Source organism: Lissotriton helveticus, chromosome 3_1, assembly GCF_964261635.1.
Source record: "Lissotriton helveticus chromosome 3_1, aLisHel1.1, whole genome shotgun sequence".
Taxonomy (NCBI): Eukaryota; Metazoa; Chordata; class Amphibia; order Caudata; family Salamandridae; genus Lissotriton; species Lissotriton helveticus.
In genome coordinates, this window is record NC_136061.1 from 213403119 (window position 1) to 213422888 (window position 19770).

Here is a 19770-nt window from a genome sequence, read left to right on the forward strand (position 1 = left end):
TTCCGTATCTTCCCGACTAACTTTTTTTTTTTAATAGTTTCATTTTAATGAAAATCTCATACAACTATACAGCGCTTCATACACAGGTAGCAGCTTATACTTATAGGGCGGTTAAGTTTACTGCTGGTTGGGCCTGTGGAAGGTATGCCTTTCCAACCATAAGTTTGCGGAGTAATTTTTCTGTGGCAACAAAAAGGGGACGAAGTCATGAAAAGCAGTCTCAGTCAGCTTATCTGTTTATTTTATTAAGAGCTCTGTCACAAAGAAAATGGCAAAAAGGAGAAACGTGACATGTGCCTCTGTTTTGACTAAACTGGTTGTAAAGGCAGCATTTTAAAATATCTTGTGGGGTTAAGGCACCTGCTGCAGAGAGCTTTGTGTGCCCAGTAAATCTCAGCGAATAATGATAATTAATTCTGGTGGTTAATGCACTTGCTTCAGAAATCTGTGTTTTATCTAGTTCCACCTTTGACACATAAAGTAACAGAGAGCATTACTGTTTCTCATGTAAAAACCCATTGGGTAACATACAGAGGACATTTCAATTTTATGTTGATAGGTAAATGGGTTAATGCTTTTGACACTGAGATCCTTTTATTATTTCCAGTTCATAAACAGTCCACTTAATATAGCACTATGAGCTATGAACCTGCATCAAGGGCCTGCCTGCTAGCTGCAAGGCACTGGTTTAGAACATTATTGTTTGTACTCAATATTTTGTTATTATAAGGCTGCCAAAAATGGTTTCTTTGGGTAGTAATAGTCTTGTTACAAACAACCCCAATCGCTGTGTTACAGTTTAAATCCTGACTTTGTTTTTCTCGGCCATGCATTCTTCGGATAAAATCCCTACTGGTAAATACAATGCATGACTCTTAAACTTTGAAACTCTCTTCATATTATGTAACATTATACATTCATATGTACAATGTTACTTAAGACAATGAGGGTATGTACGTTGATTTACACACTATTATGATAGTCAATCTATAATGTGTGTGTGTATGATGTAAAGTGCTTTGACATCCTACAGTGGGATTAGTTGCACTAATATAGATTTAAATAATATTAAGTTGATTATAATTCCTATAAATACCCATACAACCGGTCTCATCTGACGTTCTTACAGTGCATGCACATCTCTTATATACAGGAATTGAATAAAGTCAAAAACTAGCCTCTATATCATAGTTTCTCTTAAGTACTTGTGAGTGATAACAAGCTGTGTGCCGTTTGTTTCCCCATCCATTGCATTGGCATCTAGATGTTAGACTCCAGGTAGTTCCAAGCCAGGATTATACTCGTTCAAAACAAGAGCCTTTCAAATTTGACCTTTGTTTTCAGCCCAGCTGGAATCTACAGTAGGAAAGTCCCCTCGCAGCCTGCATGTTGCTGCTCCGTACAGAAAGCTGATAACATGCAGGCGCTGCTGAATGGAGTCAAAGTGTTGGCAAATTACACTGGGACAAAGTGTGTATTTCGTCGAGGCCAGTCGGAAACCCAATCCAGCTTGGTAATAGCTGCTGGAACCAGGATCCGGCTAGATCCCTCTTCTTTCCAGCAGTGACTAAAAATAAACCCTGATTAGCGGGGTGCAAGACAAGACTGGTGGTACAACCTTTGTTTTTCAAGGGATTTTTGCTCGTTCTATAGTTTATCGAAATGAATGCAAATGTCAGCAGCAAACAAATGAAGCTTGTGCATAATATGCTTTGCTAGTGCAAATTAATGAGGGTCTACTAATTGGACCTGCAGAGTTCTGTACCACCCGAAGAACAAACATAAGATTTTTTCCAGGCCAAGATGAAGTCCATCATTATAATCCATCCACAAGCCGATGACATCAGTAACTGCAGAATGCCTGCCCTCAAAAGGAGAACACAGAAGAATACTGCTAACAGCTTTAGATGAACTAAACAGGTTAAGTTCTGTGCAGAGATCCGAGATGGCTGATCTGCCTTAGTCTTTAATGCTCATATGTTTTACTTTACAGGCTAAGGGCCCTCACTCCTTTTGGTCACAATTTGAACAACAGATGCCCACATTAGTGCCTACCATCATTACTTCAGGGATAGTAAAGGGATTCAACAGGAGCTGATGGCTACCATCCAACACCAGTCTTCATCATGGTTTCTATTTCACCTTTATGGGGGCTGCTAAGGGTGCCACCATAAAGGTGAAAATAGAAACCATGTGACTGGATGTGGTGCCCTAGTGTTTCAGTATAAGTGATACACAGACTTGGTGACAGTACAGAAGACTGAGCAACACCCACCACAACCCAAGGTACCTGCATAGCTGATAAAAAAGGACGGAAAGTATTTGAACCTTCTCAAACAATAGAAAGTACACCAACCGGAAAGAAGTGCCTCTATTTGCAATCTTTTAGAGATCATGTGTAACGGTGGCATTTTTGACAGTATCAAAAGCCCTTGACTTAGTTAGAAGAAATAGGTCAGGGAAACAGCTGCCATTAGATGAAGGATATCCAAAACCATCACAGAAAACATCCAGTGCTGTTTGAGAAAAAAACACCATAAAAATAGTTTAGCTGGCTATTGGGATTGAATACAGAATGCAATAAACTTAGCTGCCTCATGCAAAGAGAAATGGATTGAACTTGAGAGGCTCAGATCAATCAAGACCTTTGTTCTTTTCAAAGGTGGTGCCACCACCCGAGTGGGATGTCGGACCATGATGCAACCATTCTCTAGTGGGGGTTTTGAGGCCACCGACAATGAACTATATTTCCTTAGCGAGAAGCCCACTACTGATATACTGGCTACATCTGCCGCCTTTTATGCCGCGTCTGGCCATCGAGCTGGGATATATTGCGCCCATGCCCTCAATCTCCTTTCTAGGAGCGTTGGTCCCTGGAGAAGGAGTAGCCCACCACACGTTAACCTGCACCAACCACGTATGGGAGCGACTAGCTAGAATAGTGAGCAAGCCGATACTATACTCAACGCTTGTGCCGCTTCCGTACCTCCCGTATGCACCAGTCACCCATGAGGCTGTGTGCCTCTACCATGGGGGCACTTTTAAGGGATGGTAGGAGCTTTTGACAGGGGATAATGTCACTCAGCTGGAGGTATTTCTATGTATGAGGTTGAAGCGCGAAATCAGGTCCAATATCCCGGGATTCCCTCAGGAACCCCCCCATGCTAGACACATTGCACACCTTATTAAAAATGGCAGGGCAAGCGCACGCAGTGTCCAGCATATACCCAGCCGTGCTGCTGGAAAAGTCAAAGTCGAAACATGGGGCTAGGGAGGCATGGGATCCTGACCTGGAGCTGCCATTGACAGACAAGCAGTGGACATACTGCTGCACACAGACAGAAGCTATCACGGCGAGCAGTCGCTTACGGATCATACACTTTGAGTTCCTGCATCAAACTTATTATACACCTATGTGGCTATACAAGTACAAACTGAGAAATGATGACCGATGTGAGAGGTGCCGGCAAGAGGCAGCAGGGTTCTTGCACCTAACATGGCAGTGTTACGAAGTTCATGGTTACTGGCGGAAGGTGATTGCTGCACTGTCCAAGATGATTTACACTCCTCTTCCTGTATCCCCCCTGCTTGCTCTCTTACGCCACACGGCTGAAATACAGAAACCACATAGAAAATTTGCAGCAATGGGACTATTATTGGCTAAACACAGGGTGGCCGGAGGGTGGGGCAGAGGCTTGCCCCTAAGTTCAAGGACTGGCTAACAGACTTCATTTATTGTAAGGACCAATAAGCGACCTAGGTGGAACTCCTGCCTGCCTCTTCTCACCCCAGAGAAATCTGGGATCCCTTGGTGGAATATTTGCGGGAACATTCAATCTGAACCTGTACGTGATGGCTGTGCTATATGGTCTGGATATTTGGGCAGTGGCCCCTAGGGTTGGGGAGGAAATTAAAACATGTGTATTTAATTTGTCAACATAAGTCACCTCATGAGCTGGAGGTATGCATTTATTTACTGGGGTGTACCTGCATATAGCGGAGTTCTGTATTTATCTGAAATTTGCCTGTAAAGGTGGTATTGCGAACTGGGGTAGATACCACACTGTAGCATGACCTCTAGATGTATATATGCTTAAATGTCCGTCCTGTGCGTTCACATGCCATTTTGCTTTATGTTTTACTTGTACGCAAGTTGGAAAATTTATTTAAAAAAAGATGGTGCCACCAGAGTAGACATGCATCTATTTCTCCATTTCTGTTTGAGTAGGCCACTAAAGAAAATAGACCTAGTCAGAAGGCAAGCTTGCCAGGCATAGATTGAGCGGTGAACTTGTTTTGAGACTAACACTGCAACCGTAAACAGTTGACAGTCCAATGGAATACATTTAACGATGTTGGTGGTGGTAACATAGTATTTAAAGAAAAGGGCACATTGTTTTTGCCCGACTAGGATTACTAATCTTCATATAAAAAAGTACTTAATTCTGTGTGTCAGTGAAAATCATTGACATCAATTGTAGAAGCTTAGCTTATTTCAAAGAAAATGTAATCTCAAGTGTTTGCGCACACAAGCTACTAGATGCTCAGTTTTCAAACCTTGACTTTGTTTTTTTTTTTTTTGCGTTTCAGTACTGCAATAGCATGTGAATAGCCATATGATGCGCCATCCGTCATGACTATGGACAGTCATTCTCAGTATAATGATTCTTACAGCAGCTCCTGCCTATGCAAAGGAGTTGATATCTTGCTTTATAAATTGACCAAATTACAGCGCCCAAAGTTAATTATTCAACAGTTTTTAGTGTTCTGTCTCTACTTGTTGGGTGAATGAGACTAATGCCACTTTTCCAGTTTAAAATGACATTTCACATTTGCATTAATGCACATTTTGGTCAGTTTCATTAAGAGTAAATACAAATCTTTTAATATTTGTGTCCTGACCAATATCTTTGATCTACAGAGCAGGTGGGACTAGTGAATTTCTTCAGAAGACATGAAGTTTTCTGTAGCATTTTTTCCTTGGACAAGTGGATTATTAAAAAAAGATTCCACACTCCTGATGTTTGCTCATGCGAAAATCTGCTTAGAGATTGCAAATTGACTTCTACATCCTCTTTTGATTCCACCCTGGAAGAAGTATTCCTGCCCTTGTCAGGAGTACATTTGTAACCATTTCCAAAGATGTAGAGATGTAATACCCTTAAGAATGTTGCAGCGGTGCACTGACTCACCGAGTGTTCCAACCCTAAAACTACAGCTTCCCCCTCCCAGTATGTAAATTTGCTAAAAGGTGGCAAAATCGGAGCCGTACTAGAAAGCGAGCCCTGATAACCCTCATAAAAATGAGAGGCTATTTATCATCAGAGCCCTAATGTGAGGTCACTTCAGTGCATCATACTAAACAAGCATTTACAATGCAACGGTCTCGCCTTTGCAAAAGATGAGCTATTGGCATTGTAAATGACAACATTTTTATTTATGTGTTGGTTTTGAAAACAGATAAAGAAATGGCATTGTCATTTACAATGCCAATAGCTTAATCTCTCGCAAATACGAGACCTATTGCATTTGCACCCACACACACACACACACACACCCACACACACAGCCACACCCACACACACAGCCACACCCACACACAGAGCCACACACACAGCAACACACACAGAGCAACACACACACACACAGAGCCACACACACACACAGAGCCACACACACACACACAGAGCCACACACACACACAGAGCCACACACACACACAGAGCCACACAAACACACACAGAGCCACACAAACACACACAGAGCCACACAAACACACACAGAGCCACACAAACACACACAGAGCCACACAAACACACACAGAGCCACACCCACGCAGAGCCACACCCATGCAGAGCCACACCCATGCAGAGCCACACCCATGCAGAGCCACACCCATGCAGAGCCACACCCACACAGAGCCACACCCACACAGAGCCACATACAGAGCCACACACACATACAGAGCTACACACACAGAGCTACACACACAGCTACATACACACACACACACAGAGCCACACACACACAGAGCCACACACACACATAGCCACACAGACACAGAGCCACACAGACACAGAGCCACACAGACACAGAGCCACACAGACACAGAGCCACACAGACACAGAGCCACACAGACACAGAGCCACACAGACACAGAGCCACACAGACACAGAGCCACATACAGAGCCACACACACACACAGAGCTACACACACACAGAGCCACACACACAGAGCCACACACACAGAGCCACACACACACACACAAAGCCACACACACACATAGCCACACACACACATAGCCACACACACACATAGCCACACACACACATAGCCACACACACACATAGCCACACACACACATAGCCACACACACACACAGAGCCACACACACACAGAGCCACACACACACAGAGCCACACACACACAGAGCCACACACACACACAGAGCCACACACACACACAGAGCCACACACACACACAGAGCCACACACACACAGAGCCACACACACACACAGAGCCACACACACACACAGAGCCACACACACACACAGAGCCACACACACACACAGAGCCACACACACACAGAGCCACACACACACACAGAGCCACACACAGCCACACACGCAGAGCCACGCAGAGCCACAGACACACACACAGAGCCACAGACACACACACAGAGCCACAGACACACACACAGAGCCACACAAACACACACAGAGCCACACACACACAGAGCCACACTGTACAACATGGCTAAAACAATCACATTGACAAAGCCAATAGCTCTTATGTCGATGAGGCCTACTGGCTTTGCCAAAGTTTTTTTCTGCTGGGACAAGAGCGTGGGGTGTTGCAAAAATGTGAGAGGAATTGAAGAAACCATGCTAGAAGGTGGGATGGGCCATGGCAACACCACGGAGGGACTTGCAAGCAACAACACAGTGGGACCGGAGGCTGCTTGCTGCCCTCCTGACTTTTACATGTGGCCCCAGGCGGCAGTTTACGTAACTTGGTACTGACATTCAGAAATCGGTTACATGGGCCAGTATGTAAGTATTTATTTACACATTAACTAAAGGAAAAGAAAAAGCAAAGGTGTCCTGCACCACTTTTCTTTAGAAACACTTTCATTTTTAAAAACGTTATACAGCAATCATGTAAATATGATACTCTTTAAAATAAAATAAAGTTTACTTCATTAACATGCAGATGTGTTTCATCTTAGTGCATCAGATTATATTACTGCATTGACATATGTTTATTAAAAGTGACTGTCCTCAGAAATAAATTTTAAAACATTCATACCTTCCCCGCCATGACAACCACATGCTACCCAAGAGGTAAGTTGTGTCCATGCAAGGTGGACTAGTTTTATTATTATACATGGAACAACATGATAGCTCATTAAATTAAACTAAAGAAGTTCTATACAGCACACACTGTGAAATAATCTAATTTTAAGGCGCTCTCATATATGATAATTAACAAAAACAAGTAGACTTAACTTTACACGGTTGAGCATGAAAGGTCCTCTACCCAATCCAATTTGTTAGTGCTGACGGTTTTCAGAATTTGCTAGATCAACTTCCCTTCGATTATCGGTAAATACGAGCCTTATTTTGTAAGCCACTTTTACCGATTCATCCTCGGGGCATCTCAGAGTAGTTAACGGGATATCTCAGAACAGTTGTGTTTGAAACTAGGAATGATATGGACCAGAAGGTCCGCATCCGAAAACACCTCTTCGAATGCGCCACTCCCAATATGGCGTACATCGCCTGACAGAACGTTGCTCAGGGCTGCGCATGCGCACTTGGCAGGGCCGGGTCTGGAATACATAATGGCGGCGGCGGTGGGGAGGGAGAGACGGAGGCGAGACAGCAGTACGCAGAGTGGAGCCTGTTCCCGAGTCCCCGCGAATCCAGCCCCAGGTAAGGCTAGCGTCATTCTGCGCACTGCCAGCGGAACGTGATGCCTTGCTCGCCTGTAGAAGGCATGCGCGACTGCGGTGGCAATGAGATGTACACCGGGCTTGAGATCAATATTTTGATGACAGTTCCTGCTTTTTTGGGACATTTAGGCTTTGAAGGCTCCGGAATAAGACTAATGCCGTTTATTAATGGCGGCTACCTCATTTCGATTGACGAATGTGGTGGACGTAGCCATCGTTCATGGGCGTTTCAATGAACCTTTGGACAAATAACACATGAGCAAAACGCGTAAACGGAAATGCAGCTATGAAGCATTTAAACACATTATCTTAGTGTTTGGACGTGTTTTTTGGGTACACAACATGTTAATAAGCCCGTTTTGGTTGGCTCTCGGTCGACGGGCTTCTCAACAAGTGCTCGAGTGCTTGCCATTTGTCTCTAAGCCCTGTCCTTTTCAGATTGGGGGCGTGTTTTCTAGGATGTAAACAACAATCAAAAACACGCCCCCCAGTCTGAAAAGGACGGGGCTTACAGACAAATGGTTCTTCTTTCTATCTAAGCCCCGTCCTTTTCAGACTGGGGGGTGTGTTTTTCACTGCGAACGTCACTAGGTAGAACAAAACTAAAAAACACGTCCCCCAATCCGAAAAGGACGGGGCTTAAATGGAAAGAATGACGTCACTGAGACCGCTTCTCCAATGGCTGGCTGCCCTTTAGGAGGCCAGCCAATGGAGAAGAGGGGTGGGGTTTAACCTCGCTACTCAGTCATTAAATCTCGCCAGCGAGACTGCACATGTGCGCAGCCTACGCTAGCCGAGACCTAAAAAGTGTGTGTGTGTTTTTCTTTTTTACAAAACAAGTTGGCTTTTTGGGAGAATCCTTTCCCGTGGTTAAACAGAAAATATATACATTTCTACAGCCCTGATGCGGCCTTTTATTTAGCACACCCACTTCCTATGTTGAATAAGTTTTTATCAGGAAAAACTATAATGTATGTAGTATACAAAAAAATGTAGTATACTTGTAAAGCGCACAGCTGCCCCAGCAACTGGGCGTCCCGGCGCTGTATAACTCTGGGGAACCCGTCCTGGCTTTCCCTGTGGGATGGTCCCTTGCTGGGAGTCCCCAAGGTGGAGCCAGGCATCCCCGGAATTGGTGGGGCCGTTGTGGAGATTAGGCAAGCTAATGCCCAGAGTTGCCGAGTGGAACCCCTGATCAGAGTAAGCACCGAAGCGAGAATTATCGAGTCCGCTGACCAAGGTCCACGACCCTGCCGCGTCGGGAATTGAACCCTGGTCCCAGGCTGACTTCTGCTCTCAGGCCTGCCGCCTCTAACCAGTGAGCCACACTACTCCACATAGGGAATACTTGGCCCCTTCTAGTGAAAGCTCAAGTTGCCAAAGGACAGGTGTTCTGTTTACTCAAAAAGTGAATGAGCAATAAACATATATTTATATTGTCACATTTACTGTGTTCAAAGTCAGAGGTCAAATGGTAGTTTATGTCGTCTTACAAATTGCTGCTAATTTTATCATGGAGATTGGTGTTAAACATTTTTTTTGTGACTACGTACTTGGAAGATTTTGTAAAATGAACTGTCTTACAACGGTGCTGGGATAAACGGAGAGTGAAACGAAAGGCTGTAGGATGTCCGTTTCTTTCTCTAACACATAATCTAAATAGCTTTGAAAGGAACTGTACAAATATTTCAAAGTATATCAACAGTTAGGAAAGCAATTTTTTAAAAATTCAGTAGTGTGATGGAAGCAAAAGGATTTTAATAGGATCAAAACAAATCAGAACACTTTACTTGGTGATGTGCAAATGCTAAATATTTGCAGAAAGCCATTTTCCACACAGTATCGTTTGTATATTACCCCAACATAAATTTAGCCTTTGGAATTGATATAGTAACCCATCCAACAGTCACCATTATCCCGATGAGGTAGCCCAAACAGGTTGTCATTTCATTTCCTATATTTGAGCTGGAAGACCAATAATCCCCTCTTTTTGTAGCCTTGCTCTTCCTGTCTGCCAACAGCAGACCTACTGAAGCTGCATGTGTGCAACACGTGTTTTGCAGGTGGGACACCACTTACCCTTTGCCCTCACTATCCCTGCTGCTCAAACAATCTTGTGCAGCAAACAAATAATAATTTCTGGTATACACAACAAACATTGTTATCCAGTGGCATACATACACTATGTGCACCATGTGACATGCTTTCAGAATCTATTGCTTATGTGCCGCCTTCTGCACTTTGAGACCTGTGCCTGGTGTGGTCAGTGCCATGTGGACCACTTAACTTTGTACCTTGTGCAACTGGTGTAACATGAGAATGGTACCAAGAGTTATTAGTTCTGCAGCGTGTTCCCTTCAACCTGAGGAATGTGCAGGGAATGGCTACTGAAAAATGAGTAGACCCCAGAGGGGAGGGTATGGGTCCTTATTACAAGGGCGGTTCAATCACTAAATATAAAAACACTAAAAAGAGAAATGCTGCACGTGACTAAACATTAATACTTTTCCCAAGCAAAATGATCAAGGAAACTCATCAATTGATTATCAAATCTTCTTTTTGTTAAGAGAATTACATCACTAATCTCAACAAATCTTTTGATATGCAGTATACTATTTTACAGAACACAATCATACACCTGAAAATATAGAAAATAAATTTTTGAGCCATCACAAGCAATTATAATTAACATGCGTTACATATTTTTGATTCCCATCACCATTCATAGAATGCAGCCTTAACGAGTGCCATATAAATATAATTTTAGAATGCACTTCCTGAACTTTAAGGACCAATGAACAGTAAATTCTGTTCTAAAATGTATCCGTACAATGTTTAAGCGATTACAGTCAGGGCAGAGAAATGTCGGTGCGTTTCGACCCCAATCGTTTGTGGGGTTTCCTTAGCTCAAGGAACTGGTATGCTTTGTTTTGAATGGGCTGCTTAGATATAACGCTTGATGTCTATAATTCAAAGTTTGGGTTGGGGACTGTGTCATCTAACTTCATCTGCACTGACTTATAACAGGGAGGGAGGCCGTTGGCTACAACATCTGTTTGGTAGGCCTGTTCCTCCCTTTTATCAGCTTTCTGAATCGTGTCCTGCTGAGGCTATAATAGTCTGTGTACCTTGGGTACATTTACGAGTACTTCTGTTTTGACTCAGAATATTGCATATTTGTTCCCTCCGAGTTCGAGCAGGCCCCTTGTGAAGTGGGCTCTGAATGATGGGTAATGCTTAGTGCTCCATTGGCATTATTGATAATTGTGCCCTGGGCAGTCTTTGCAGTCTACATGTGACTGCTTTGCCTCTCTTGTATGCTGACAAGTAGATCTTCCCAAAAAATAATTGTCTTTGGAACCCTGTCGCCATCATTTACCACACACTTCTTTTGCTCGTCTTTTTATGCAATTGCAGCTGCAGGATTAGGTGTTTACTAGGCTGCTTCCAGTTCAAAACATCTAACTTTCCAAAACATTCCAGTTGACCATTACATGCCTCTTCTAATGCTAAATGCATGCCCTATCTGACCACCTCCCAGCAGCCTGATCACTCCTCAGTGTCCCATTGACACTGAATACACCACCCCATGTTCATCATCTGACTCGGACCCTTCCCCCTCTTTGTCAATCCAGTCTCAAACATGGAACAGCACGAAATATGCTGCTGCATTATTTCATACTTACTGAAAACCTTAATCCACTCATCCAGAACAACAGGTTTCGTGAAAAGATTCTAATCAATGGGCCACTGACCTGTTCACTTTTATTCATCTCCTGGCCGATGGTCACACTTATGAACATGCTACCCCCATAGTAATTACCTTGATTAGGCTTCAGATTATTGTAGTCTACTCCCACAGGTACACAAACACATTTACGCTAACCATGAACTTGTACCCCTGCAGCCATCCTCTCATCTAGATGTCAAGCATCATTCCCTCACTCTTCTCTCCCACAATGAAAATTCATTCTGACACATTCTTTGAATTTTATATTTCATTTTCTGAAGTATATAGGTGCCTCTAGTAATGAGACAGAAGCACTGATCCAAATATAATCACATTTATCATACACCTTTAGATAATCGAATCATTCTGGTGTGTAAGAGCCTTTGATACAGGTTCCAGTTTGGGATGTCACGTAGTTGTGTTATTGTTTGTGATAAAAGTTCTCCAAGTTAGCTATATTCAGCTTTTTTTCTGCCTCAAACTATATATCAGTGAATATTCATTTATATGGGTTGTTGCCTTATGGAATGCAGTTCTCTCACAGGCTCATTTGCCCACTGGATCTTTCTCAAGGCTTCCCTCTTGCACAAGGAATTCAGTAAAACGCAGTTCAAAAGGCTGTTAAATCCTCATTAGTACTGTACAATTCATAATGCCAGAAAATCAACAAAGTGGTTTGGATTCCTCTTTGGATAGTCATGGCTGTCATTTGCCTATTAATGACCACATCCAATTTGCTTAATCAGCTGTAAACTGGCTTTAGTCAACATCTCTTACAGAAATTCTCATGGTCACATCTACAATCTTGTTTTTTCAGAACACCGCAGTCTTCTTTTCTTCATTCTCATTCTATTGACTTTTAAGCACATTCGACCACACAGCCTTGCTTTTACCTCAGCAAGGCACTAGATTGGTTTTGTCTTCAAATCTTGTGAACTGCCTTTTCTGGGTTTCCTGGTATTGCTGGCTTCCTCCACACACAATTGCCCGTGTGCATTTCCCACAAATCTGCAAATGCTTGGACCTCTCCTCATCACCATCTCCCGAGGTGCTATTATCTCCGGGTTCTTACACCATCTATACACTGATGAGCCATACATCTCCTACCCTGTCTTCATACCTCTCCGTCTAAAAGCTGACTGTTGGAGCCATCAAATACTGGATGATCATCTCCTCCCTAATACTCTCTTAGTATAAAACTGTGGGTTAGACTTCCTCTAGCAGTATTCTCTTGCCCTGTAGATGTCACAGCTCTGTATCTGACTGCCACGTATCTAGGGTTACTACTGCACTGCTCAGGTAGTCTGGTATTACTTTAATTAGCACTTTAACTATTTTCCATCCACCTAATGGCATTTAAAGTTCTCCAGTGCTCCTTTTTCTCTACAGGTAATCCATGATCAGCTCACTCGTTATGAGCCTTCGGGACAACTGTAACATTCTTCCAGTGGTACTTCTCCCCAAAAATTTCTTTATTGAAACAAATGTGAATTTGTCTACGAGTGCAATCCCTGACTTGCACTGGCTACAGGCAGTGGAGGTACTGTTATTATCAGAAAGCGAAGAAGGGGGAATCCTGAGGATTATTTCTTGGTGGCCTCACACATTATGAGGATGTCCTGCTTCATTATTGGGCGTGCTCCTCGTAGGGCCAATGCTGCACTGCCCTAAGGGCCCTACGAAAAGTTGATTTAGCTGAGATCTTTTTATTTTTGTCTTCTGAAGAGAAGTGCCTGTGTGAGGGCGTTTTAAATGTGTGGGGTGGAGTCAATGTGTATAGTGAAGGGAGACTAAAACTGTCTAAGAGATACTGAACTAGACTTTATTGTGATGGTTTCCATGGTAGGATTAAAAAAACATAATTTGGTTGGGGCTACTACAGGGGCAGGATGTGCCCCAGTAGCCAGAATCTGTGAGTGTGGTCAGGCCGAAATGTTTCGCACACAATGGCCCACAAAGGATCCACAGCGCTTTTGGGCCTAAGAAAGGGAGGATAACCCTACCCCAGATCAATATGTGATATGCAGTGTAGGTATTCTCCTAGAAGAAAATACCTGGTTCAAAAATTTTACATTGATCAGCCAACCTTTTGGATAAATCGATCAACAATAATAATATATTTTTATTTATTTTAGTTTATAAAGTTTTATACAGGGAGAACAAGATCCCGAAGGTTATCAGAGCGCTTTACAAAAGGATGGGAGGAAGGACATACATGCAATAACAAAATCAAATAAGAATTAAAAAAAAACCTGGAATAATCGCATAATTACAAGACAATGAGTCAAGGAGAGTAATACAATAAACAGGTTTATAGCGGGCTACGAAGGGGAGCACACTATGCGGTAAAGAAGAACAGCATCAAATGATGGTACAATGGTTGTAGGATCAATGACTTCAAGCAGGTGAACCTCGCTCAATTAAGGTAAGCATGTATTCAACGGGAATCTTTTAGCTTCCAGTTTTAAAGCAGTCGTTGAGGATATTCTGCGTACTTCCGGAGGAAGAGAGTTCCATATCTTTGGGGCAGCAGGTTAGTGGTTTCAAGAGGAAAGTGTTGGCGCTTCTTGAGGCTCTACCACCCCAGGATAATTCAAGCTTTTGCGTTGGGTACCTGGGAGTTTTTAAATGCAGGGTTTTGTGCGTCAGAACAGCAATCTTTAACTGAATTCGAGCTTCGTAGGGCAACTATTTAAGGGATTGTAGGACTGGGAATATGTGCTCATTTCGTTTGGTACCTGTAACCAGTCTAGCCGCAGCAGTGATGGCCTTAGTGGAGCCAGGGTATATTTGGGAAGGCCACAGAGCGTAGCGCTGCCGTAGTCTAGCCTCAGCAAGACAAGCGCTTGGACCACCTGCTTGAAATCAGATTGTGGAAGGATTGGCTTGATAAGTGTCCTCATCAAGTGATTAGCTCCCTTATACACATTGCTGATGTGATTTTATATATTCAGGTGCTTGTCCAGGGTGCTTGTCCAGGGTGATTCCTGAGACCTAAGATAAACCCTCTCGGTAATGTGGTGTCGTGGCCTGACGGTTTACAGGCGATCTGTAGTCCCCTCTTGACAACCGAGCAAAATCTTGCCACACAGTCTACGCCTCATCTTAGCATGGCCCTACTAAATTGTAGGTCGCTGCCAAAACATTCCCTGGAAATTAACCTATTGATCCAGGATTCTAAACTGGATATTCTGTTTTTAACTGAGACATGGCTGCTCCCAAACTCAGAGCCGGATGTTGTAAGGGCACTCCCCCAAGGCTTCCTTTTTCAGGGACAACATAGATCCCATGGGAAGGGTGGTGGGCTGGCCATTATATATAGAGACCGGTTCGTTTGTAGGATATCAGAGGGGGTATTTCTGAGTGTGAAAGCATAAAGTTCAGCCTACAAATTACCCCGAACAAATCGGTTTCGGGCATACTAGTGTATCGCCCTCCGGGCAGCCCAGGGGCGTTTCCGGGATCTCTAATAGAGACCGTCATTCCCCTCGCTTCGGTAGCAACTAATTTTTTCTTACTAAGGGATTTAAATTTTCATTTCGAAGATCCTGATGATAAGGCGGCAATGGACATTAGGCTTGACTTAAATTCGTTTGAGCTGACCCTAAAGAACAAAGATGCTACCCATACTAAGGGGCACCTTCTAGATCCTATTTTTTCTAACATCCCACATTTAGAATCTAGACCCCACCTACCGCTACCCTGGTCTGACCACTTCCTGGTCCCGGTCACTTGGCAAACCAGTATAGAGTCTCCCCCCTCCCCGGTATCACGCTCACTAGGGAGAGCATGGCCCAAACTCTCAATAGAGAGCTGGACACTCAGACTTGAGCAGACAGCTCCCCCCTCCGATCCAAATCCATTAGAGGCGGACACAAATTTGTCTAATTGGCTGACTAGCTCCCTTGATGATGATCTTCCCAGGAAAGAAATAGGAACGAAGAGCAGGGTATTTAAAAACCCCTGGTACACTCCGGAACTCAGAGACCTAAGGAAAACCTGTAAGAAACTGGAACGCATATGAAGAAAAGACTGGGCCACTCACTCTAAAGCAGATTATCGAGCGGCAATAAGGAATTATAAGTCCTCTCTTAAAATTGCCCAAGCTTCCTTTTACGAGGAGAAAATTAGAACCTCCTCTAATTCATCCAGAGAAACCTACCGGATAATGAAAGATCTTTTGAAAATACCCAATCCCCCAGTTATGAAGGATGAGGCAGGGGAGAAATGTAACCAATTAGCGGCGTTTTTTAATAATAAAATTCAAAATATTTTAATCACTTTACCGCATAGTGATTTACCATCTGATCCGGTGTGTTTGAACATTCTCAGCCCCCCCCCCCTCTTTTTGATTCTTTTTCCCCCGATGTCTAAGGAGGAATTTCAAAAAATCTCCTGGATCTGAGTGCAGCCTTTGACACGGTAGACCATAAGATCTTAATCCAACGCTTGACCAACCTTGGAGTAGCGGGACCAGCATTGCTATGGTTGACATCCTTCCTGAGCAACCGAACCTTCCAGGTTTGGGAAGGCAATGTACGCTCCGAACCAACCCCCCTCTATTGTGGGGTGCCGCAGGGCTCTTCATTGAGCCCTACCTTGTTCAATGTGTACATGACCCCACTAGAGGAGGTGGTTACTCCGTTTGGGATTAGGGTGGTCACCTACGCAGACGACACCCAACTAGTCGTCTCACTATCCCAGGAGAAGCACAGCCTCTATTCATGCCTAACAGAAATATATTCATGGATGAGAAGATCGCGTCTCAAATTGAACGGAGCAAAGACAGAGCTGATGCTCCTTGGGCATCATTTAACATCTTTACCCAGTACTACTTGGCCAGCCTGCTTGGGGGACTTTCCCTACCCTAAAAATGAGCTAAAGAGCCTGGGGGTCTGGCTTGAGCAAGACCTCTCATTTAAGACCCATGCAAAAAAAGGGCGGGTATTTGCTTTGGTTTACTCCGATTTGCCAGGAAGATTCTCCCTTTATTATCACCTCATTCTAGCTGTTGGTCCAAGGTCTAATTCTGTCCAGGTTGGATTTTAGCACTGCCCTTTTTTTAGCCGCCCCGGAAGCCACCATCAATATCCTCCAACGTGTTCAGAATTCGGCAGCTAGGCTGCTCACTGGCACGTCCCCTAGATCTTCAGCCAAGCCCTCTCTCAGAGCCCTTCATTGGCTACCTATATGGGAGAGAATCAAATTCAAGTCCCACTGCATCGTTCACAAGGCACTACAGGGGAAGGGGCCCCCTATCTTAGGAAGTCTTATTTACCCTTACAAGGCTACTAGGACATTTCGTTCTGCTCACGGTAATCTAGCCAAAATTCAGAGAGTCAAGAAGGCTCGAACAGGGGGACGTCGATTCTCAGTTAATGCGGCTACTTTGTGGAACGCCCTCCCTGTCAGACTCCATACTGAACCAAGTTATCCTAGATTTCGAAAGCTCCTGAAGACGTTCCTGTTTCCCCAGGACTCCTAAGTGAGGGTTTCCCTATACAGTTGTTCCTTGTTCTATAGCTCTGGGACTCTCCCGGGCAGCCATACGCTTTATAAATCTAATTTCACTTCATTTCATTTCAGTTGAAAGCAGTGAGGTGATTCAGCCAAAGGTTTGGCTTGAGAATGTGGTTCGGAGGAGAGATGAAAAGGAATTTAGTCTTCGAGGTGTTGAGCAGGAGATGGTTCTCAGTTAACAAATTCTGAGTAGACGTTAGGGTAGTGTTGAGTGAGATGATGTTATCCGGGGATGAGGTGTTTAGATAAAGTTGTGAATCGTCCCCATACATATTGTAGAGCATGTTTGTGGAATTTAGTGAATTAGCTAGTGGTTCCAAGAAAAGGTTGAAGAGGATAGGAGAAAGGGCTGACCCTTTGGGGACACCCATGAGTACTGGAGAAGGCTGGGAAAGGGAGTGGTTTACCTTGACTTTTTGTGATCTGCTCCACAGGTCAAAAGCCTATCGATCCAGGCGATCCAATAATTTAGTAAGTGGGAACTCAATTCTTAAATGTATGCTGGAGACTTATTTTTTCATTGTATTTTGTTTGTGATTTTAATGGCTCTCGTAAATAAAAGATTGGATACATCCCAGACAACCTTGGGAATAATGGCTCTAAATAACAGTGATTGCCCATGCATTAGCGATAATAATTATCAAATTTAGACGATCCATGAAATGGGGTGTGATGGAGTGTTTGAATTAAGGAATTAGCATGAGTAACTCTTTTCAAATCCAGTATAGTCACTGGTATGATGTAGCAACAGTTGTTAATAAAAGCTGTTACCCACTGTTGCTTTGTCATAAAGGCCTTCTAGGCTGTTGTTGCTGGGCTCTCCTAGATACTGTTGGAGAAGTGCTGGAAACAGAGCAGAGCTTCAGGAGAAGAGGGTGCAGGGAACGGTAGAGGATGCGTGTTCCTGGATGGCCAGGTATTTATTTCGTTTTTACATTTTGGACACGAGAGGACATGTTATATAGGGAAACATCCTTTACAACAAAACTTTTACAACGCAGTGCTTTTACAACGCAGGTTTTACAATGAAAACCATTACAATGCATTGCGCTGGGGGCCCTCTAGGATAGGGAATAGATTTAATTTACTATCCAACACCTTCCCTAGTGTCCACGGGGACTGGAGTTGGAATAGTAAATTAAACTATTCACTATCCAGCACCCCAAAGCGCTATGCTTTGTAATCCACATTTGTTAAGCACACAATCACCCGTAAGGGTCTCTAGGCGCTGGGGGCCGTCGGGAAGATTAAGCGAGCTATTGCCCAGAGTCACATGGTGCTGGGCTAACCTGCCGCCGGAGCCGGGGATCGAACCCTGATCCCCAGATTCCAGCGTCAGTCGCCCTGGCCGCGGCGCCACACCTCTCCCTTCTTGTAAAGGTTTGCGTTGTAAAAACTGCGTTGTAACAGCATGCGTGGTAAAAGCATGTGTTGTAACGTCATACATCCTGTTATATATGGCTACCCCATTACTCTGCGACTGAAATAGAGAAACAGTAGCAGATGATTTTGGTGGCTATAAATAACCTAAAATACAAATGGGTAAAAGTGAATTACGGGGATATTTTTTACCTCAGGGTTCTAAGTGGCATCACAGGCAACTTTATATATTTGTTATTGTTTAGCAGTAGTAACCTTATTGCATAGATGTAATAAAATATCAGCTACAATCTTAAAACAACGAAATCAGCACGAATACTAAAATAAGAAGTTACAACCATTGATTTAAAGACATAAACTATCCAAGATAGCAATATGCACTGTCTAAAAAATTCACAAGCTTCCCAATAAATTGCATATAATTAGCAGAAAAACAGTATCTTATTGCTTCATGAATTGTTCCTCAGTTTGCTTTTATAAAACCAAGCTTCAAGTGCTTTTTGCTCGCGTGTAGTAAAAATGGACACAAACTCACTTTGTGTTGTAAAGATTTATTCTTATAGCCACAGAGGCAATACAGACTAAGTGGGTGTTAATTCTTGATTCATGATTCTTCAGATTGGGCAATCGGTATACAAAGAAGGCAGAACCTCAAATACTTAAATTTACAAACAGGGTTTAAAGTTCATGAGAGAAATCCCTGAGCTATATTCAGGTAGGTGTCAGAGATGGAATCTGAATGTTTGTAAACTTGTAATCGGGCTTAATCAGTCTGTTGTGACGACTGCTACTACTACCACAGGCAACTTGAGCTTCAATCTCTCTGTCTATCTGATATCACTGACCCCACCCCCAGTGAAAAACATCCCTGTTATTCACTGCTACCCATCTATTATGATATACATAATTAGCAATAGTACTTTTTGACAGGTGAGCTGGCAGGTCCCAGACTTAAACATGTATTTATTTACTCTTCAAATTACAGCTTCTCTACTCCTAGGTAAAGGTGAAATTAGGCAATTATTATTCGAAATACTTTCATAAAATGATTGCTTGATAGCAGGATGGTAGCCTAGTCCCCCTTCTTTTAAACATTTATCCTTTGTCTCTTCCCCTAGATTGGACCAGCATAGATTACATGCCTTCGAAGACTGATGTGCACAGTTGCTATACTTTCCTGATGAT

At 43.4% G+C, this 19770-nt stretch overlaps 1 protein-coding gene across 2 annotated transcripts in view; it reads left to right on the forward strand.

Moving 5' to 3' along the window:
- The window catches only part of AP2B1 (adaptor related protein complex 2 subunit beta 1), a 662041-nt gene that overhangs the window by 3369 nt on the left and 638902 nt on the right, over positions 1 to 19770 (forward strand). The gene's annotated exons all lie outside the window — the stretch shown is intronic.